Source organism: Macaca fascicularis, chromosome 11, assembly GCF_037993035.2.
Source record: "Macaca fascicularis isolate 582-1 chromosome 11, T2T-MFA8v1.1".
In the NCBI taxonomy this organism is placed as follows: Eukaryota; Metazoa; Chordata; class Mammalia; order Primates; family Cercopithecidae; genus Macaca; species Macaca fascicularis.
Genome location: NC_088385.1, coordinates 69,866,344 through 69,884,074, shown reverse-complemented (window position 1 = coordinate 69,884,074; position 17,731 = coordinate 69,866,344).

The window sequence follows — 17,731 nt, the reverse complement described above, 5'->3', positions numbered from 1 at the left end:
CAAACCTAGTTGGCTTTGCTGCCTGCTGATTGTAAAGCCCTAGGGCTTGAGTGAACTTAGGTGGTACCCAGGTAGTGGTTACAGCAAGCCTTGGGCATGATGCAGTCCTGTGTTGGCTTCAGGTCTGAACCAGTACCTTCCCAGAGGAGGTGGCCGCAGGGGTGCTAGTGTCCCACCACCTCTAGTTCCGGTACACCCAGCACAGAGATACAGACTTCATTTGTTTGGAAGAAAGTAAGGGAAAAGAATAAGAGTCTCTGCCTGGTAATTCAGAGAATTCTTCTGGTTCTTACCAGGACTACTGTGGTGTTATGATATATATTGATTTTCATCCATAGTTCCTGGCTCATAACTCCCATGGCCCTCGTTACAGTCTTTTGTTATAATGTTGGGTGTGTTAGGCCTCAGGGTCAGGCTTCTGACCGTCTCCTTCCCTCCTTCCACTCTAAAATTCCCCCACCTTTCTAACTGTGGGTCTTAAGATCCTCCCATGAGAGGGTCCCACCCCTATACCTTGGGGAAAGGAATACTGATATCATGAAGCGTCTATAAAAACCCAAGAGGACAGGCTTCAGTGAGCTTCCAAATAGCCGAACACATGGAGGACTCTGAAGGGTGGTACGCCCAGGGAGGACATGGAAGCTCTGTGCCCCTTCCTCATAACTCACCCTATGTGTCTTTTCATCTGTATCCTTTGCAATGTTCTTTATATAAACCAATAAATGTAGTAAGTGTTTTCCCAAGTTATGTGAACCTGAATCTAATTTGCTTAGAGCAAAGTAATTGAATGTGAAGAAGGGGTCATGGGAACCCTGACTTGAAGTTGGTGAGTCAGAAGTTCTGGGGGCCCAGACTTGTGAGTGGTGCATGTGTGTATGAGGGGGCAGTCTTGGGGACTGAGCCCTCAACCTGTGGGATGTGACAGTATCTTTGGGTAGAGAGTATTGAAACTGAATTGGAGAACACATAGCTGGTGCCTATTGCTTGATGTATGGGAGAAAACTCCACACATTTGGTCACAGAAATCTTCTTTTGTGTTGATGATTGTTGTAGTGTGAGACTAAAGGACAAAACATGATTCAAGGAGAGTTTTTCCTATACAACCACCAAGGTAGTACCTCTATGAGCCTGCAAGAACCACAGAATTATTGGGTTTGGGGCCCAGGTGCATTTGAATACCTAGAAAGCCTTCCCAAGAAGGATGGGCACAAACAAGCCCAAACTGTAATGACTACAATTAATATCTAGCTCTTCAATGTCCAGACACCAGTGAACATCTACAAGCTTTAAGACTATCCAAGAAAACATGAATTCACCAAACTAAATAAGGCACGAGGCACCAGGCACCAATCCTACAGAAACAGATATGTGACCTTGCACATGGAGAATTCAAAATAGCTGTGTTGAACAAACTCAAGGAAATTCACAATAACATAGAAGAAATTCAGAATCCTATCAGATAATTTTAGCAAAGAGATTAAAATTATTTAAAAGAATCAAATAGAAATTCTAGAGTTGAAAAATGCAATTGTCATACTGAAGAAGGCATCAGAGTCTCTTAATAGCACAATTGGTCAAGCAGAAAAAAGAATTAGTGAGCTGGAAGACTGGCTATTTGAAAAACACAGTCAGAAGAATGTATAAGATACCCTTAAGTAGAAAGGATAAATGATGAACTAATTGAAAATAGTAATTACAACAACTGTTCAAGACATAGACAGTACAATAAGCCATAAAGAGAAACAACAACATGTTAAAAACTGGGGAGAGCAGGTTAAAGTGTAGATTTCTCATTAGTTTTCTTTTTGTGTGTTTGTTTATGTATTTGTTTATGCAATCCATGTTACACTGCTATCCTCTTAAAATAACGGGTTAGAAGATAGTATCGCAAGCCTCTTGGTAACCTCAAATCAAAGAACATACAACAGATACACAAAAAATAAAGAGCAGGAAATTAAATCATACCAGCAGAGAAAATCACCTTCACTAAAAGGAAGACAAGAAGAAAGGAAAGAAGGAAGAAAATATCACAAAACATCTAGAAAATAAATGACAAAATGGCAGGATTAGTCCTTACTTATCAATAATAACATTGAATATAAATTGACTAAGCTCTCCAGTCAAAAGACAGAGTGGCTAAACGGACCCAATAATCTGATGCTTACAGGAAACACAGTTTACGTATAAAGACACAAATACATTGAAAATACAGGATGGGAAAAGATATGCCATGCCAATGGAAACCAAAAAGGGCAAGAGTACTTACACTATATCAGACAAAATAGATGTCAAGACAAAAACTGTAAAAAGAGACAAAGAAGGTCATTATATAATGGGAAACGGGTCAATTCAGCAAGAGGATGTAACAATTGTAAACATATGTGTACCAAACACTGGAGCACCCAGATATGTAAAGCAAATACTATTAGAGCTAAAGAGAGGGATAGACGCCAATACAATAATAGCTGGAGACTTCAACACCCCACTTTCAGCATTGGACAGATTTCTAGACAGAAAATCAGCAAAGAAATATCAGACTTAACCTGCACAATACAACAAAAAGAACTAACAGATATTTACAGAACATTTCATCCAACTGCTGCAGAATACACATCCTTGTCCTCAGCACATGGATTATTCTCAAAGATAGACTATATGTTAAGAAACAAAACATGTCTTAAAACATTCAAAAACATGGAAATAATATAAAGCATCTTCTCTGACCACAATGGAATAAAACTAGAAGTCAACAACATGAAGAATTTTGGGGACTATAAAAACACAAGGAAATTAAACAATATGCTTCTGAATGACCAGTGAATCAACAAAAAAAAGAAAGAAAAAAATGAAAAAATTATTAAAACAAATGATAATGGAAACATAGCATGCCAAAACCTATAGGATACAGCAAAAGCAGTACTAAGAGGGAAACTTATAGCTATAAGTGCCTACATAAAAAAAGACGAAAAACTTTGAATAAGTAACCTAATGATGCATCTTAAAGAACTAGAAAAACAAGAGCAAACCAACCCAAAGTTAGTAGAGGAAAAGAAATAATAAAGATCAGAGCAGAAATATAATAAATAAATAAAATAAATGATTTTGAAATGAAGAAAAGAATATGATCAATGAAATGAAAAGTTGTTTTTTTGAAAACATAAATAAAATTCACAAACCTTTAGCCAGACTCACAAAGAAAAACAGAGACAAGACCCAAATAAAAAAAAAAATCAGAGCTAAAAAGGGTACATTACACCTGATACTGGAGGAATTCAAAGGATTATTAATGACTACTATGAGCAAGTATATTCCAAAAAATTGGAGCATCTAGAGGAAATGAATAAATTCCTAGACACATGCAGCCTACCAAGACTGAACCAGGAAACCAAAACTTGAACACACCAATAACAAGTAATGAGATCAAAGTAATAATAAAAAGTCGCCCAGTAAAGAAAAGCCCTGGACCCAATGGCTTTACTGTAGAATTCTACTAAACATTTAAAGAAGAATGAATACTAATCCTACTCAAATTATTCTGAAAAATAGAGGAGGAGGGAACATTTCTACACTCATTCTATGAGGCCAGTATTACTATGATAACAAAACCAGACAAAGACACATCAAAAGAAGAAAAGGATGAGGAGGACGAAGAAAAAGTAGAAGAGGAAGAGGAAGGGGAAGAAGAAGAAGAGGAAGAGGAAGAAGAAGAAGGAGGAGAAGAAGGAAGAAGAAGAAGAAGGAAGAAGAAGAAGGTGGCTACTACAGATCAATCTCTCTGATGAATATTGATGCAAAAATCCTCAGCAAGATACTAGTAAACCAAATTCAACAATACATTAAAAAGCCCATTCATCGGCCGGGCGCGGTGGCTGAAGCCTGTAATCCCAGCACTTTGGGAGGCGGAGACGGGCGGATCACGAGGTCAGGAGATCGAGACCATCCTGGCTAACACGGTGAAACCCCGTCTCTACTAAAAAAAATACAAAAAACTAGCCGGGCGAGGTGGCGGGCGCCTGTAGTCCCAGCTACTCGGGAGGCTGAGGCAGGAGAATGGCGTGAACCCAGGAGGCGGAGCTTGCAGTGAGCTGAGATCCGGCCACTGCACTCCAGCCTGGGCGACAGAGCGAGACTCCGTCTCAAAAAAAAAAAAAAAAAAAAAAAAAAGCCCATTCATCATGACCAGGTGGGGTTTATCCCAGAGACACAAAGAGGTTCAATATATGCAAATCAATGTGATACATCATATCAACAGAATGAAGGAGAAAAATCATATGATCATTTCAATTGATGCTGAAAAACATTTGATAAAATTCAACATCCCTTCATGATAAAAACCCTGAAAAAACTGGGTATAGGAGAAACATATGTCAACATAATAAAAGCCATACATAACAAACCCAGAGCTAATATACTGAATGGGGAACAACTGAAAGCCTTTCCTCTAAGATCTAGAATATGGCAAGGATGTCTACTTTCACCTCTGTCATTCAACATAATTCTGAGAGTCCTAGGTAAAGCAATCAAATAAGAGGAAGAAATAAAGGGCATCAAATTGGAAATGAAGAAGTCAAATTATCCTTCTTTGCAGATGATATGATGTTATACTTGGAAAAACCTAAAGACCCCATCAAAAAACTACTAGAACTGTTAAATTGAGTAAAGTTGCAGGATACAAAATCAACATACAAAAATTCTATAGTATTTTTATATATGCCAACAGTTAATAATCTGAAAAATAAATTTAAAAAGTAATCCCATTTACCATAGCCACAGAAAAAATTAAATAGCTAGGAGTTAACCCAAGATGTGAAAGATCTCTGTAATGAATACTGTAAAACACTGATGAAATAAATTGAAGAGGACACACACACACACAATAAAGATATTTCATGTTAATGGATTGGAAGATTCAATAGTGTTAAAATGTCCATACTACGCAAAGCAATCCACAGATCCAATGCTATTCCTATCAAAATATCAATGACCTCCTTCATAGAAATAGAAAAACAATCCCAGAATTTATATAGAACCACAAGAGACCCAGAATAGCTGAAGCTATCCTGAGCAAAAAGAGCAAAACTGGAAGAATCACATTACTTGACTTCACGTTATACTACAAAGCCGTAGTAACCAATACAGTGTGGTACTAGCATAAAAATAGACATATAGACCAATGGAACAGAATAGAGAGCCCAGAAACAAATCCATACACTATAGTGAACTCATTTTTGACAAAGGTGGCAAGAACATACATTGGAGAAAGTCACTCTCTTTAATAAATGGTGCTGGGAAAACTGGATATCCATATGCAGAAAAATGAAACTTGATCCCTGTATCTTGCTATATAGAAAAATCAACATGGATTAAAGAATTAAATCTCATACCTCAATCTATGAAAGTACTACAAGAAAACATTGGGGAAATTCTCCAGGGCATTTGTCTAATTAAGGATTTATTGAGTAACACCACACAAGCACAGGCAACCAAAGGAAAAATGCACAAATGGGATCATGTCAAGTTAAAAAGTTTCCATATACCAAATAAAACTATCAACAAAGTGAAGAGATAACAAACAGAATGGGAGAAAATGTTTGCAAACTACCCATCTGACAAAGGCTCAATAACCAGAATACATAAGGAGCTCAAACAACTCTATGGGGAAAAAATCTAATACTCCAATTTTAAAATGAGCAAAATATTTGAATAGACATTTCTCAGAAGAGGACATACAAGTGGCAAACAGACATATGAAAATGTGCTCAACATCACTGATCATCAGGTAAATGCAAATCAAAACTACAATGAGACATAATTTCACACCAGTTAAAATGGCTTTTATCCGACAGACAGGCGATAACAAATGCTGGAGAGGATGTGAAGAAAAGGGAACCCTCATACACTGTTAGTGGGAATGTAAATTAGAACGATCCCTATGAAGAACAGCTTGGAGTTTCCTTGAAAAACTAAAACTAGATCCAGCAACTCCACTGCTGGGTATATATTCAAAAATAAAGGAAATCAGTATATTGAAGAGATATCTGCACTCCTGTGTTTATTGTAGCACTTCCAAATAGCAAAGATTTGGAACCAACTTTAATATTCACCCAGTAGATGATTGGATAAAGAAAATGTGGCACATATACACAATGGAATACTATTCAGCCACATAAAAGAATGAGATTCAGTTTTTTGCAACAACATGGATGGAAATGGAGGTCATTATGTTAATAATGAAATTAGTCAGGCACAGAAAGACAGACTTCACATGTTCTAACTTACTTGTGGGTGCTAAAAATCAAAACAATTAACTCATAGAGTGTAGAAGGATGGTTACCAGAGGCTGGGAAGGCTCGTGGGGATGGTAATGGGGAAGTGGAGATGGTTAGCAGGAATGAAAAGTAGTTTAAAAAGAATGAATAAGACCTAGTATTTGATGGCACAACAGGGGGATTATTGTCAATAAAAATTTAATTGTACATTTGAAAATAACTAAAAGAATATAATTGGATTGATTGTAACACAAAGGACAAATACTTGAGGGAATGAATACACCATTTTACACTATGTGATTATCACTTGTTGTGTGCCTGTATTAAAGTATCATGTACCTAATCCCAGCACTTTGGGAGGCTGAGGTGGGCAGATCACGAGGTCAGGAGATCGAGACCATCCTGGCTAACACAGTGAAACCCCGTCTCTACTAAAAATACAAAAAATTAGCTGGGCGTGGTGGTGGGCGCCTGTAGTCCCAGCTACCTGGGAGGCTGAGGCAGGAGAATGGCGTGAACCTGGGAGTTGGAGCTTGTAGTGAGCCTACATCGCGCCACTGCACTCCAGTCTGGGTGACAGAGCGAGACTCTGTCTCAAAAAAAAAAAAAAAAAAAAAGTATCATGTACCCCATAAGTATATTTACTTACTATGTACCCAGAAATTAAAAATAAAAAAATTACAAAAAAAATCCCACCTTATACCAACAGATGATATCAGACATACAAAGATACAAAGATACCTATAACTGAAGTTACCCATATTATGTATTTGGAATGAATGGATTTTTACTTCTATTTAAATCACTCAGATCAATCAGTGGATTATAGTCGCTCAAATAAACAAGTGAAGTTATGCTGAAGCCTTCACAAGGGAACTGTGGTTCACTTTTCCCATTGTCCAAATCCATCCTCGGAAGAAAAACATAAGGACTCAAGTTTCCACACAAACCACTTAGACAAACAGCTTAGCTTCTCTCTCCAAGCTTCCTTTCTAGAAAACATCTTCCATGGTGTGTAATGAAAAAGAAATATGGGGAGGATGACTGGTTTGTTTAAAAGGCTTTCCCAGATAATTGAGACAGGGATAGGAAGAAAATGTAATGCAAGTTGCTGAAATGAAATGTGGAACTAGCATGGCTATGATTTAAATGTGTTCCTCAACCTTTATGTTATCACGAGGGAGTGCGTTTCTTATAAAAGGACCCCACTTTTGTCTGTTTCCCTCCCATCTGATTCCTTCTGCCCTCTTATGACACAGGAAGAAGGCCCTTACAGATGCCAGTCCTATGATCTTGGACTTCACAGTCTCTAGAACCAAGAAATAAATTTTTGTTCATTATAAATTCCCCAGTCTCTGGTATTTTGTCATAGCAACACAAAATGGACTAAATAGGAACATAGTAAAAGAATACCTTGACTTTCAAATCGTTAATGTTTAGCTTCTGCATCTTGGGATACAGAATGTATTCAGAATTTTTAAAAAACACACACAAAAACAAGAAAGATAGTGAGAACATCACAAGAGGTTGGACATTTCCTCTATGGAAAAAATAAATCTCAAAATGATGATTTGTGTGTGTGTGTGTGTTCTTGTGGAGATCTGATTATAAACGCTATTTCTGGCTGAAATAATAAGTATCCATTTTTATTTACATAATTAAGATGTATTGTATCTACTTTCTTTTTCTTCTTCTTCTTTCTTTTTGGTTCTTGGTGGACTTAGAGGCTAGAAACATGCTCTCAAATTGTCTTTGACACATGGGCCTCTCAGTAAAAATGATAACCATACTACATTAAAACTCCACTATGTGCTAGACACACTGTAGGTACTTTATGCTATTTTAGAATATATCAATGGATTAAACACATCTGAATTACTCTACAAATCTTGAGTGCCTAATAATGATGAGCTTCATTTGCTGAAAAAGCACAGTAATAGATGTGCTCTGGCACATGAAATCACAAATGCTAGGAAATTTCTTCAGACTTCTTGCCCTACTCCATTTTACAACACACCAAATTAGCTTTTTTAAAACAAACAAACAAACAAACAAAGTTGATTTTACCAGTTTTGATTTACAACCTTCAGTAATTTCTAAAAATATTTTTCTATTGTTTTCATGAATAATAGAGACAATAAAAAATTTACTAGGAAAGAAGAGATTGGTGGATGTAACAGTTATTTTCAGGTAGAAACCACTGATGGGTAGTGTTCATTTAAAAACCACAATATTGGCCAGGTGCGGTGGCTCACACCTGTTATCACAACACTTTGGGGGGCCCAGGCGGGTAGATCACCTGAGGTCAGGAGTTCGAGACCAGCCTGGCCAACATGGTGAAACCCCATCTCTACTAAAAATACAAAAATTACCCAGGGGTGGTGCCGGGTGCCTGTTATCCCAGCTACTCAGGAGGCTGAATCGGGAGAATCACTTGAACCCAGGAGGTAGAATTTGCAGTAAGCCAAGATTGTACCGGTGCACTCCAGCCTGGGTGACAGAGCGAGACTCTGTCTCAACAAAAACAAACAAAAACAAAAACAAAATTTATAAAAATTGATTCTGAATTACAAATTGATAATTCAGGAACAGATATTTTCCACCTATTTATTTGTCCTTCAATAGGAAGGCCAAAGGCATTCATTATAGGCATTCAAAAAAACATAATATTCAAATTTTGGACACAGTTTTATTGTTCAGATATATCAAATTGAGCACTTTTCAACATAGAGAAACACCTAACTTGTATGCTGAGGACCTTTACATTAAATCTCCTGGACACCAAAATTAGGATGCTATGGATACCAGGCTAGGTTTATGAACATTTCACCTATTTTTTTTTTTTTTTGGAAGCACTACTAAAATTCCTCCAATTTGGCCTTTCAGTGAGACACTTACTACTGCCTTTCTCTCTTTGCCATAGTAATTTATTTACTCATTTATTCATTCAACCTTTATTTAATTCATATAATGTATGAAAAGTATTGTAGATTCGAAGAGAAAAATAAAGAGCCCCTGTTTTCAGTTATCACACATTTCAGGAATGAGATAATTATAACACAATGTGATTGCTATAATTACGGATAGAGTTATGTAAAAGTGCTTGGGGAATACAAATAAAGAAACTCCTCACTGAAGAAAGAATGTGGAGGATATGAAAATAATTGGATTCTGCCACTGGATGTGCAGAGAAGGACAACAGGAAGGGCTTGCAGCATTTCAGGCAAAGGAAAATGGCGTGTTCAAATATAGAGGTAGAGGGCAATAATATCCACTTCTGAGAATGGCAAGTATGTAATTGGCAAGCCTGAAGCACAGAGTTGCCAGATTGGAGGAAAGGGGAACCTGAGATTCAAAATGCAATCAGGGGCGGGACTATGAAGGCTCACGTTAAGGATTTTAACCCATTGGCTAGTTGAAGAGTTTAAAACTGGAAAGGAGGTAAGATCACTATGTGCTCTATTCTGAAAGCTCCTTTTAGCTGTTGTGTGGAAGATAGCTCCACCTGTATCCCAGCAAGAGTCTGCCAAAGAAGTCTGAGAAAATGAAGATCTGAGCAAAATTAGTAGCTGTGAAACAGACTGGAGGAGACAGACTTGGAAGGTACCCGGAAGGTACAATCAACCAAACCTGATGACAGACTGGAAACAGGAATATGAGAAAGGGGTAGGAGTAGATGATGTCTCCCACATGTCTAGGTTGGACAAGTGGATTCTCATGTCATTACCTGAGACTATAGTCTCAGGAGGAAAAGGAGAAGCATCATGGAAAGATAATGAGTTCTATTTATGACATGTTGAATCTGAGGTGCCTGTGGGATATACAAGTGGAGAGTTTGGAGCCAGATTAAAACTCCAGGGACTGAAAGATTATATCCAGTGCTCTAGTCCCAGCAATTATACTAAAAACAATAATAAGCCATACAACAAAGGAAGATGTAGGGACCCCAGAGTTGGTAAAAGATTATTTTAAGATGAAGACACTTGAGATTCAGCAGATGCAGAAAGGAGCCTTTTCAAAGCTTCCCTTATCTGAGTAAAAGCAGGGAACTTCTGGGAAATAAGGCTAATGATGGGGTTCAGGACATGATGTTCCAAAATATGGCAATTTGGTATTTGAGAAGACAATAGAAGCAGGAAGGTCACTCTCGGGTCTTCTCTTAGCTTTCTTTTCAGAAGCAGGTCATAAAAGAGCTGACCTTCCCCTGAAGTAGGTTTTTGACCCTCATTCTAGAGGTGACCTCCCTATATGCAGAGGAAAGGAATGTCCTTATCTCTGAGGACACAAGGCTACAGAGAAAAATCTGAAGAAACAGGCTTTGCTAAGTTCCCCCCAGTTTATTATCATTAGACCATACCCCTTGTGTCCAATCATTTAAAATTATTTAGATGTCATAAAACTTAATATATAAGTTTTTAATATATAAGTTTATATTTTATGTAAGTTTTATTATATGTTTTAAATATATAAGTTTAATTATATATGTAAGTTTTAATATATATTATATATAAATACATTATAATACTGTATTCTTTAATATAATAAAATTATATTAAATAAGATTTTATGCTGTTCTCTTGTCAGTCTGTCTTTTGTTTATAGGAGTCTCAGCCATGAACCTAGCAAGGGGTGAGGAAAAAAATTATCTTCTCCCCTCCACTACAATAAATCCCCTATAGGGAAGAAAACATGTCTTTTTTCATCCATCATTACATTTGTGACTGAGATCTCTATAACACAAGACATCAAAAAGAGAAAAGCATAAAAATTTACTTAAAATTTTAAATAACATAGAAGCCTTCATAAGGAAATAAAGACATGAAGAAATGGGTGAACCTGTGTACTTTTTAGGCTAGGTTTGGTGAAGAAGTGGATATTCATGGAGAGCTATGATGGAATAAAAAAGTATGATCTAATGGTAAGAAACTGGAAGAAACACAGCAAGTCATTTGTTCAGATTCTTCTCTGTGTCTCCAGAGATAAGGATGTCCTTTTTCTCCAGGTATAGAGAGGGTACCTCTAGAATGAGGGTCTTACGACCTGCTTCCAGGGAAGGCCAGAGAATCCTTCCTAGGTTTTATGACCTGTTTCTGGGAAGAAGTGCAGAAGGAAAGTGAGTGAGACTTTCCCACTTCTGATGTTTTCTCAAATGTCAAGATGCCGTATTTTGAAGTAGCACGTCTTAAACCTCATCACCCATCTCAGGTGCAGTTTCATGGCCATGAAGAAGACAGAAAGACCACTCATACCTGCATAAGTATTACCACAAACTTTCTTATCTTCTGTTTGTTCTCCTGAAAACCCATTTGCCTTTCCTAAACAAACCAATTTGTCCTTCCCATAGATGTCTTTCTCCCCCACTCCTTTCCCCTACTAAGTTAGGTATATAAGCCCCAAATTCTAATCACACTTTTCAGTTACTCATCACAGAACACTCCCACATGTGCGAACATTGCCCGCATAAATAAACTCTTTTACTAATGTCTTTTTTCAGTTTCCTTTGCAGGCTCCCATTGAAATAACAAAAGTTGGTGGAGGAAAAAGTTTTTTCTCCCCTACAAAGGCCAAGAACATTTTGGTTTTCCTAATAGTGACCACTTTGTTACTTTTAAAATATATTACCAAACATGTAGTTTAAAATATATGTATATATATAAAGTTTATATGTTTATATTATAATGTGAATTTATAGAAATATATATTTATGTTTATTTTTTTTCTGCCCCTGCTTGGCACATGACAGAACACAGGCATAGACAGACTGGCTGTTGGTAATCCAGTCCTGGGAGATGATCAGGAGGCAGTAGTCAATCCTCCTTTCTTCTCTACAGCTTCCCATATGCTAAAGAATTTACATATCTGCCCACAGCAAATGTACTCAGGCTTCTACACTAACATAAGCCCACGGAAATCAAACAGAAAGGGACAGTTCATATGTTTCTGAATAGATCCAGTTGAATAGTCTCATTCAATTTGAGACTGTTGAACAACAACTGTTGTTGTTCTACGTACATTGAAAGGCAGAGCACATGCGTCACTAGTTATTTTCTTACTTGACATATTCCCTGCATTTCCATGCATGCCTGTCCTTTAGATAAATAGTACAGGTTTCCCATGTGCCAGGGTTTCTCAAATAGTTTACATCAGAATCGCCTGGAGGACTTGTAAGCTAGATTGTTGGGTCCCATCCCAGGGATTCTGAATCAACAGGTTTGCGATGGGCCCAGATAGTTTACTTTTCCAACAAGTTTACTAACAAGTTTGCCAAGTTCCCCCAGTTTATTACCATTAGACCATATCTTTTTGTCCAATCATTTAAAACTAATTTTTATGTAAGTTTTATTCGTATGTAATAAATTTCATTATATAAAAATAAGTTTAAATATGTATTATATAAAAATGAGTTTTAATAAATACATAATATATTATTTAATATGATAAAACTTACATTAAATGAAATTTTATGCTGTTCTCTTGTCAATCTGTCTTTTGTTATCTTGCTGGTGGCTGTGATGTGGGGGACCACAATCGGATATGCCTATTTTCCACAGTCAAAGCAATTACAAGAGAATTGTTACAATTACCCAGTTATGTCAAGAGATTTTTTTTTTTAATTCACTAAAGTAGAGATAAGGAGAATGTATTAAAATAGGGTATTTTAATTATAAATGCATGATTGGGGAGGGGGTATTGTTTTTGAATAAAATATGAGGCTATTTGCCATGACACTCCACTGTGTTTTGGTTTTGGAAAGATAAACCTAAAAATATTTACAGGCAAGCATAAAAAGCCTCTCTAATTTGATTCAAAATGCAGTTGATGACAAAAAGGACAAAGCAACTAATTCTGCATTTCAACATATTCTAGACAGCTGCCATATCTACTGGCATAGAGCAACACTGATCCTTTGAGAGAATAAAAAGCAATTTGAGTTTATAGTTCTTAGCTAAGAAGCTGTCTTCAGTTGCTTGATTTCTGAACTTGTTCAAACCACATGCACTACTCTAAGCAAATGATGATTTTTCCATTCAATAAACAAGTGTCATTGGATATTTTCCTAAAGCCACTATTATCTGGAAAAAAAAAATCATGATAGTAGTGATTTATCATGGCAGAAGAGCAAGGGAATACATCATATTAAAAGAGAAGTTAATATGACAAGGCTTGGGAATAGGTTAGTAATATTATAATCTTTTTTTAAAAGATACTTTCCAGTTGAACAGAATTTAGTATTTCTATACAACTTTAGCATGACCCAGACAGCTCCCAACTTAGAAATAAGTTATAGCTAATAACCTCACTGAAAAGTAATTGCTTTAGAATTTGGAACGATTTCCAAATCACAGAATTGTACTTAAAACAATCCATCTAAGGTTGCCAAGGGATTGTTTTAATTTCAGATTCACAGAAGCCTTTAAAAACCACCATAACTGAAATTACCAGATCTTTGCTTGAAAAAGGTAGGGAAAAAATATTTTGTGATGTAAACTTTCTATATGTTGTAATGTTAAAGAAAGTACCTAATGGGACTGCATTGCTTTGTTACTGCTGTGTTGTCTTGGGCAAGTCATTTATAAACCTCCCAACAGTCTTCAATAGTAAAGCGGTAGTGTTGTTTAAGAGCAATAAAAGCAATGTTTACCTTGGTGTTGGTAGAGCCCTGGAAACAATGTATGTAAATTCACTCACCACCTACAGTGCAGAGTGCTGTCATGGTGCTTATTACCTGTTTATTGATCATCTATTCTGTACCAAGAAGAATACTAGGAATTTACATGTTATTTCATTAATTATCAAGATAATCCAATGAGGTAGGTATTGTTATCCTGGTTGTTATAAGCAAAGAACAGAGAAAAGAAATGGTTTAAGTTTTTAATATTAAAAATTGATCTCTAAGGAAAAAACAGATTTAACTAGAGAAGAGTGATAACCCCAGCCCAACATTAGTTATAACGTATTATCTCACTGATCCTTGCAGCTATTCTGTGAGATAAGGATAGCTATTTTTTTTCTCTACAATTCCCACATCAGTTACAAAACAGTAGTTTCAGTGTAGGACAATGTGGACAGTGTAGGGCATTTCCACATGTTTCTAAATGAGGTGTTTATAATCTAGGGAATGACTGCATTTCATGGATGTAACATTTGCGAATACTCTATATCTCTGTGCTCAAGAATTTGGTATAAATTTCTTGGTTCATAAGAAACCGTCACTTACAAGTAAATGGTTTTGTTTGCTGAAGAGAAATACATGTATCCCCCGATCCCCAATAAATCAGGAATTTCCAATCAGTACATTCCTGCATACAAAACTGGAATCCAAACTATCTCTGAAGCAAAACAAGTTAGTGTTAACTGTTGTAACTTCATATCCTGGTTATGATATATATATCAGGCTATCAGTTTTGTGTGAAGGAGAGACCCACATGACTTGGTATCCATATTGTTACCAATCTGGATATTGACTGAAGTTAGCTAAGCCTTATCAGATACCATAGGTTAAGAAAGTTGGCCCGGCGCGGTAACTCACGCCTGTAATCCCAGCACTTTGGGAGGCCGAGGCTGGCAGATCACGAGGTCAGGAGATCGAGACCATCCTGGCTAACACGGTGAAACCCTGTCTGTACTACAAATACAAAAAATTAGCCGGGCGTGGTGGCGGGCGCCTGTAGTCCCAGCTACTCCGGAGGCTGAGGCAGGAGAATGGCGTGAACCCGGGAGGCGGAGCTTGCAGTGAGCCGAGATGTCACCACTGCACTCCAGCCTGGGCCACAGAGCGAGACTCCGTCTCAAAAAAAAAAAAAAAAAAAAAAAAAAAGAAAGAAAGAAAGAAAAAGAAAGTTCTGCATATAGACAACACAGATTTTAAGGCATTAAGTGAGAAAGAGCTTAAAGAAAACAGAGGGAATAAAAACAGCAGATTTGGTGATTCAAATAGAATAGTCTTTCTTCCCTGAATGGGATTTTTAAGAAGAATTAATTGCCCACTGAACCCTGTTACTTGTTAAGGATTAGGCAAAGTGCTGGAAATACAAAGATGAATAAGAATGTTCTTTCCCTGCAGGATTTCACTGTCTAATGGGAAGATATATGTAAAGTACTAATTAGAATACAAGGAAACTAGCACCATAATGGAGGCATGAATCTCTAGCTGTGGGAGGGATGAGTCCTGGAAAAGCATCATTTGTCTTTCTTCTGGACTGACTTCCAAAGGAGCATTTGCTCCCTACTTAAACCCCAAATTCCTCTGGTGTGCATGTGTATTTTAATTTTTTGTTCCTGTATACCCTTTACCCAGCTTTCCTAATGTTAACATCAAAACTAAGAAAATAACATTGGTATTACATTGCAGTTGTTGTAGCTCCATTGTCTTCAATCTGTGACAGTTCCTCAGTCTTTTTTGCCTTTCAGGACCTTGACACTTCTGACCATATCTGGTATCTGGTCAGGTACTTTCTAGAACATCTTCAGTTTGGGTGTCACCCAGATTTTCCCATGATCATACAGACGTCTAGGATTTGGGGGAAGAAGACCCATGTCAGGAGGTACTTAATGACTAGTGATGTTAATCTTGGTCATTTGATTAAGGTGATTTCTGCCAAGTTTTTTCACTGTAATTTATTGTTTCACCTTTTATAATTAATAAACATTTTGAGAGGATACCGGATGTTTTGACTGAAGAAATTATCCAGAGCTGCTGCTTCCTTTTTTTTTTTTTTTTTTTTTTTTGAGACATAGTCTCACTCTGTCGCCCAGGCTGGAGTGCAGTGGTGCGATCTCGGCTCACTGCAAGCTCCGCCTCCCGGGTTCAAGTGATTCTCCTGCCTCAGCCTCCCAAGTAGCTGGGACTACAGGTGCCCACCACCACACCTGGCTAATTTTTTTGTATTTTTAGTATAGAGGGGGTTTCACCCATGTTGGTTAGGCTGGTCGAACTCCTGACCTCAAATGATCCGCCCACCTCGGCCTCCCAAAGTGCTGGGATTACAGGCGTGAGCCACCGTGCCCCGTCACCGCCGCCCCCACTCCTTCAACCCCCTGGCTCCTCTTTTTTTTTGAGATGGAGTCTTGCTGTGTCACCCAGGCCGGAGTGCACTGGCGCGATTTTGACTCACGGCAAGCTTCGCCTCCCGGGGTCACGCCATTCTCCTGCCTCAGCCTCCCGAGCAGCTGGGACTACAGGTGCCCGCCACCACGCCTGGCTAATTGTTTGTATTTTTAGTAGAGATGGGGTTTCACCCTGTTAGCCTGGATAGTCTTGATCTCCTGACCTCGTGATCCGCCCATCTCGGCCTCCCAAAGTGCTGGGATTACAGGTGTGAGCCACCACGCCTGGCCCACCTTTTGTAAGTCTTACTAATGGCATAGTGTTATTTAATAGTCAAAACTATAGTATTATAGACCTAGAAATGAGATTATGTTGATATACAGAGCATCTAAATATAAGGTCTATGTGTCTATCTCCTAAATGAATAAGTCTTCAGACCCACATTTTCCAAGAGAAAAAAAAAAAAACACAAGAGAAACTGAAGGATATCTATTGATGTCTAACAAACACACTGAGGGTCTCTCAGTACCTGATCAATTCCCCATTTGAATTTAGTAACACAGATACTCTCAGAACCTATGAGTACAATAGGTGTGAAAAGCATATATTTTTAGGGGTCCCTCCAAGAGGGATGACAATCAGAAATTTCATTTCCATCTTTTACTATAGAAATATTTGAAACAGAACAGGTATAGAATTTCTGTTTTTCTACCGTTTGCAGGGCAAAGTTTGCTAGCAAAGCTAATGACGTAACAACACTTTCTCATTACAGGTAATAATTAGGTTGTGGAAAAACAGTAGAATAACTTCTTACAGAACACTAGTTCACAAATCTTGCTAATGTTACCAAATTTAATCTTGCTAAATATCCTATTTGAGAAAAATTTTAGAAGCCTACCAAAAATACTAACAGTAGTTATCCCCTGGGGAATTCTTTTGGAGTCTTTTATGTTTTTATTTACAGCTCTGTATATTTGAATTTTATATATTAATTATTTACCAGGAACTGTTACCATGTTTAAATTGAAAATAAATCAGACAAGAAAAATTTTACATTCCTATTTCAAATAAATACTAAAGCTTTCCCGTAAAGTGAAATGAACGGAAGACCATGTTAAATGCAACCAAAATGGTCGGGCGCAGGTGGCTCACGCCTGTAATCCCTGCACTTTGGGAGGCTGAGGTGGGCGGATCACGAGGTCAGCAGTTCAAGACTAGCCTGGCCAACATGGAGAAACCCCATCTCTACTAAAAATACAAAAAAATTAGCTGCGCCTGGTGGCTGACTCCTATAATTCCAGCTACTAGGGAGGCTGAGGCAGGAGAATCGCTTGAACTCGGGAGGCAGAGGTTGCAGTAAGCCAAGATCCCGCCACTGCACTCCAGCCTGGGTGATAAGAGAGAAACTTCATCT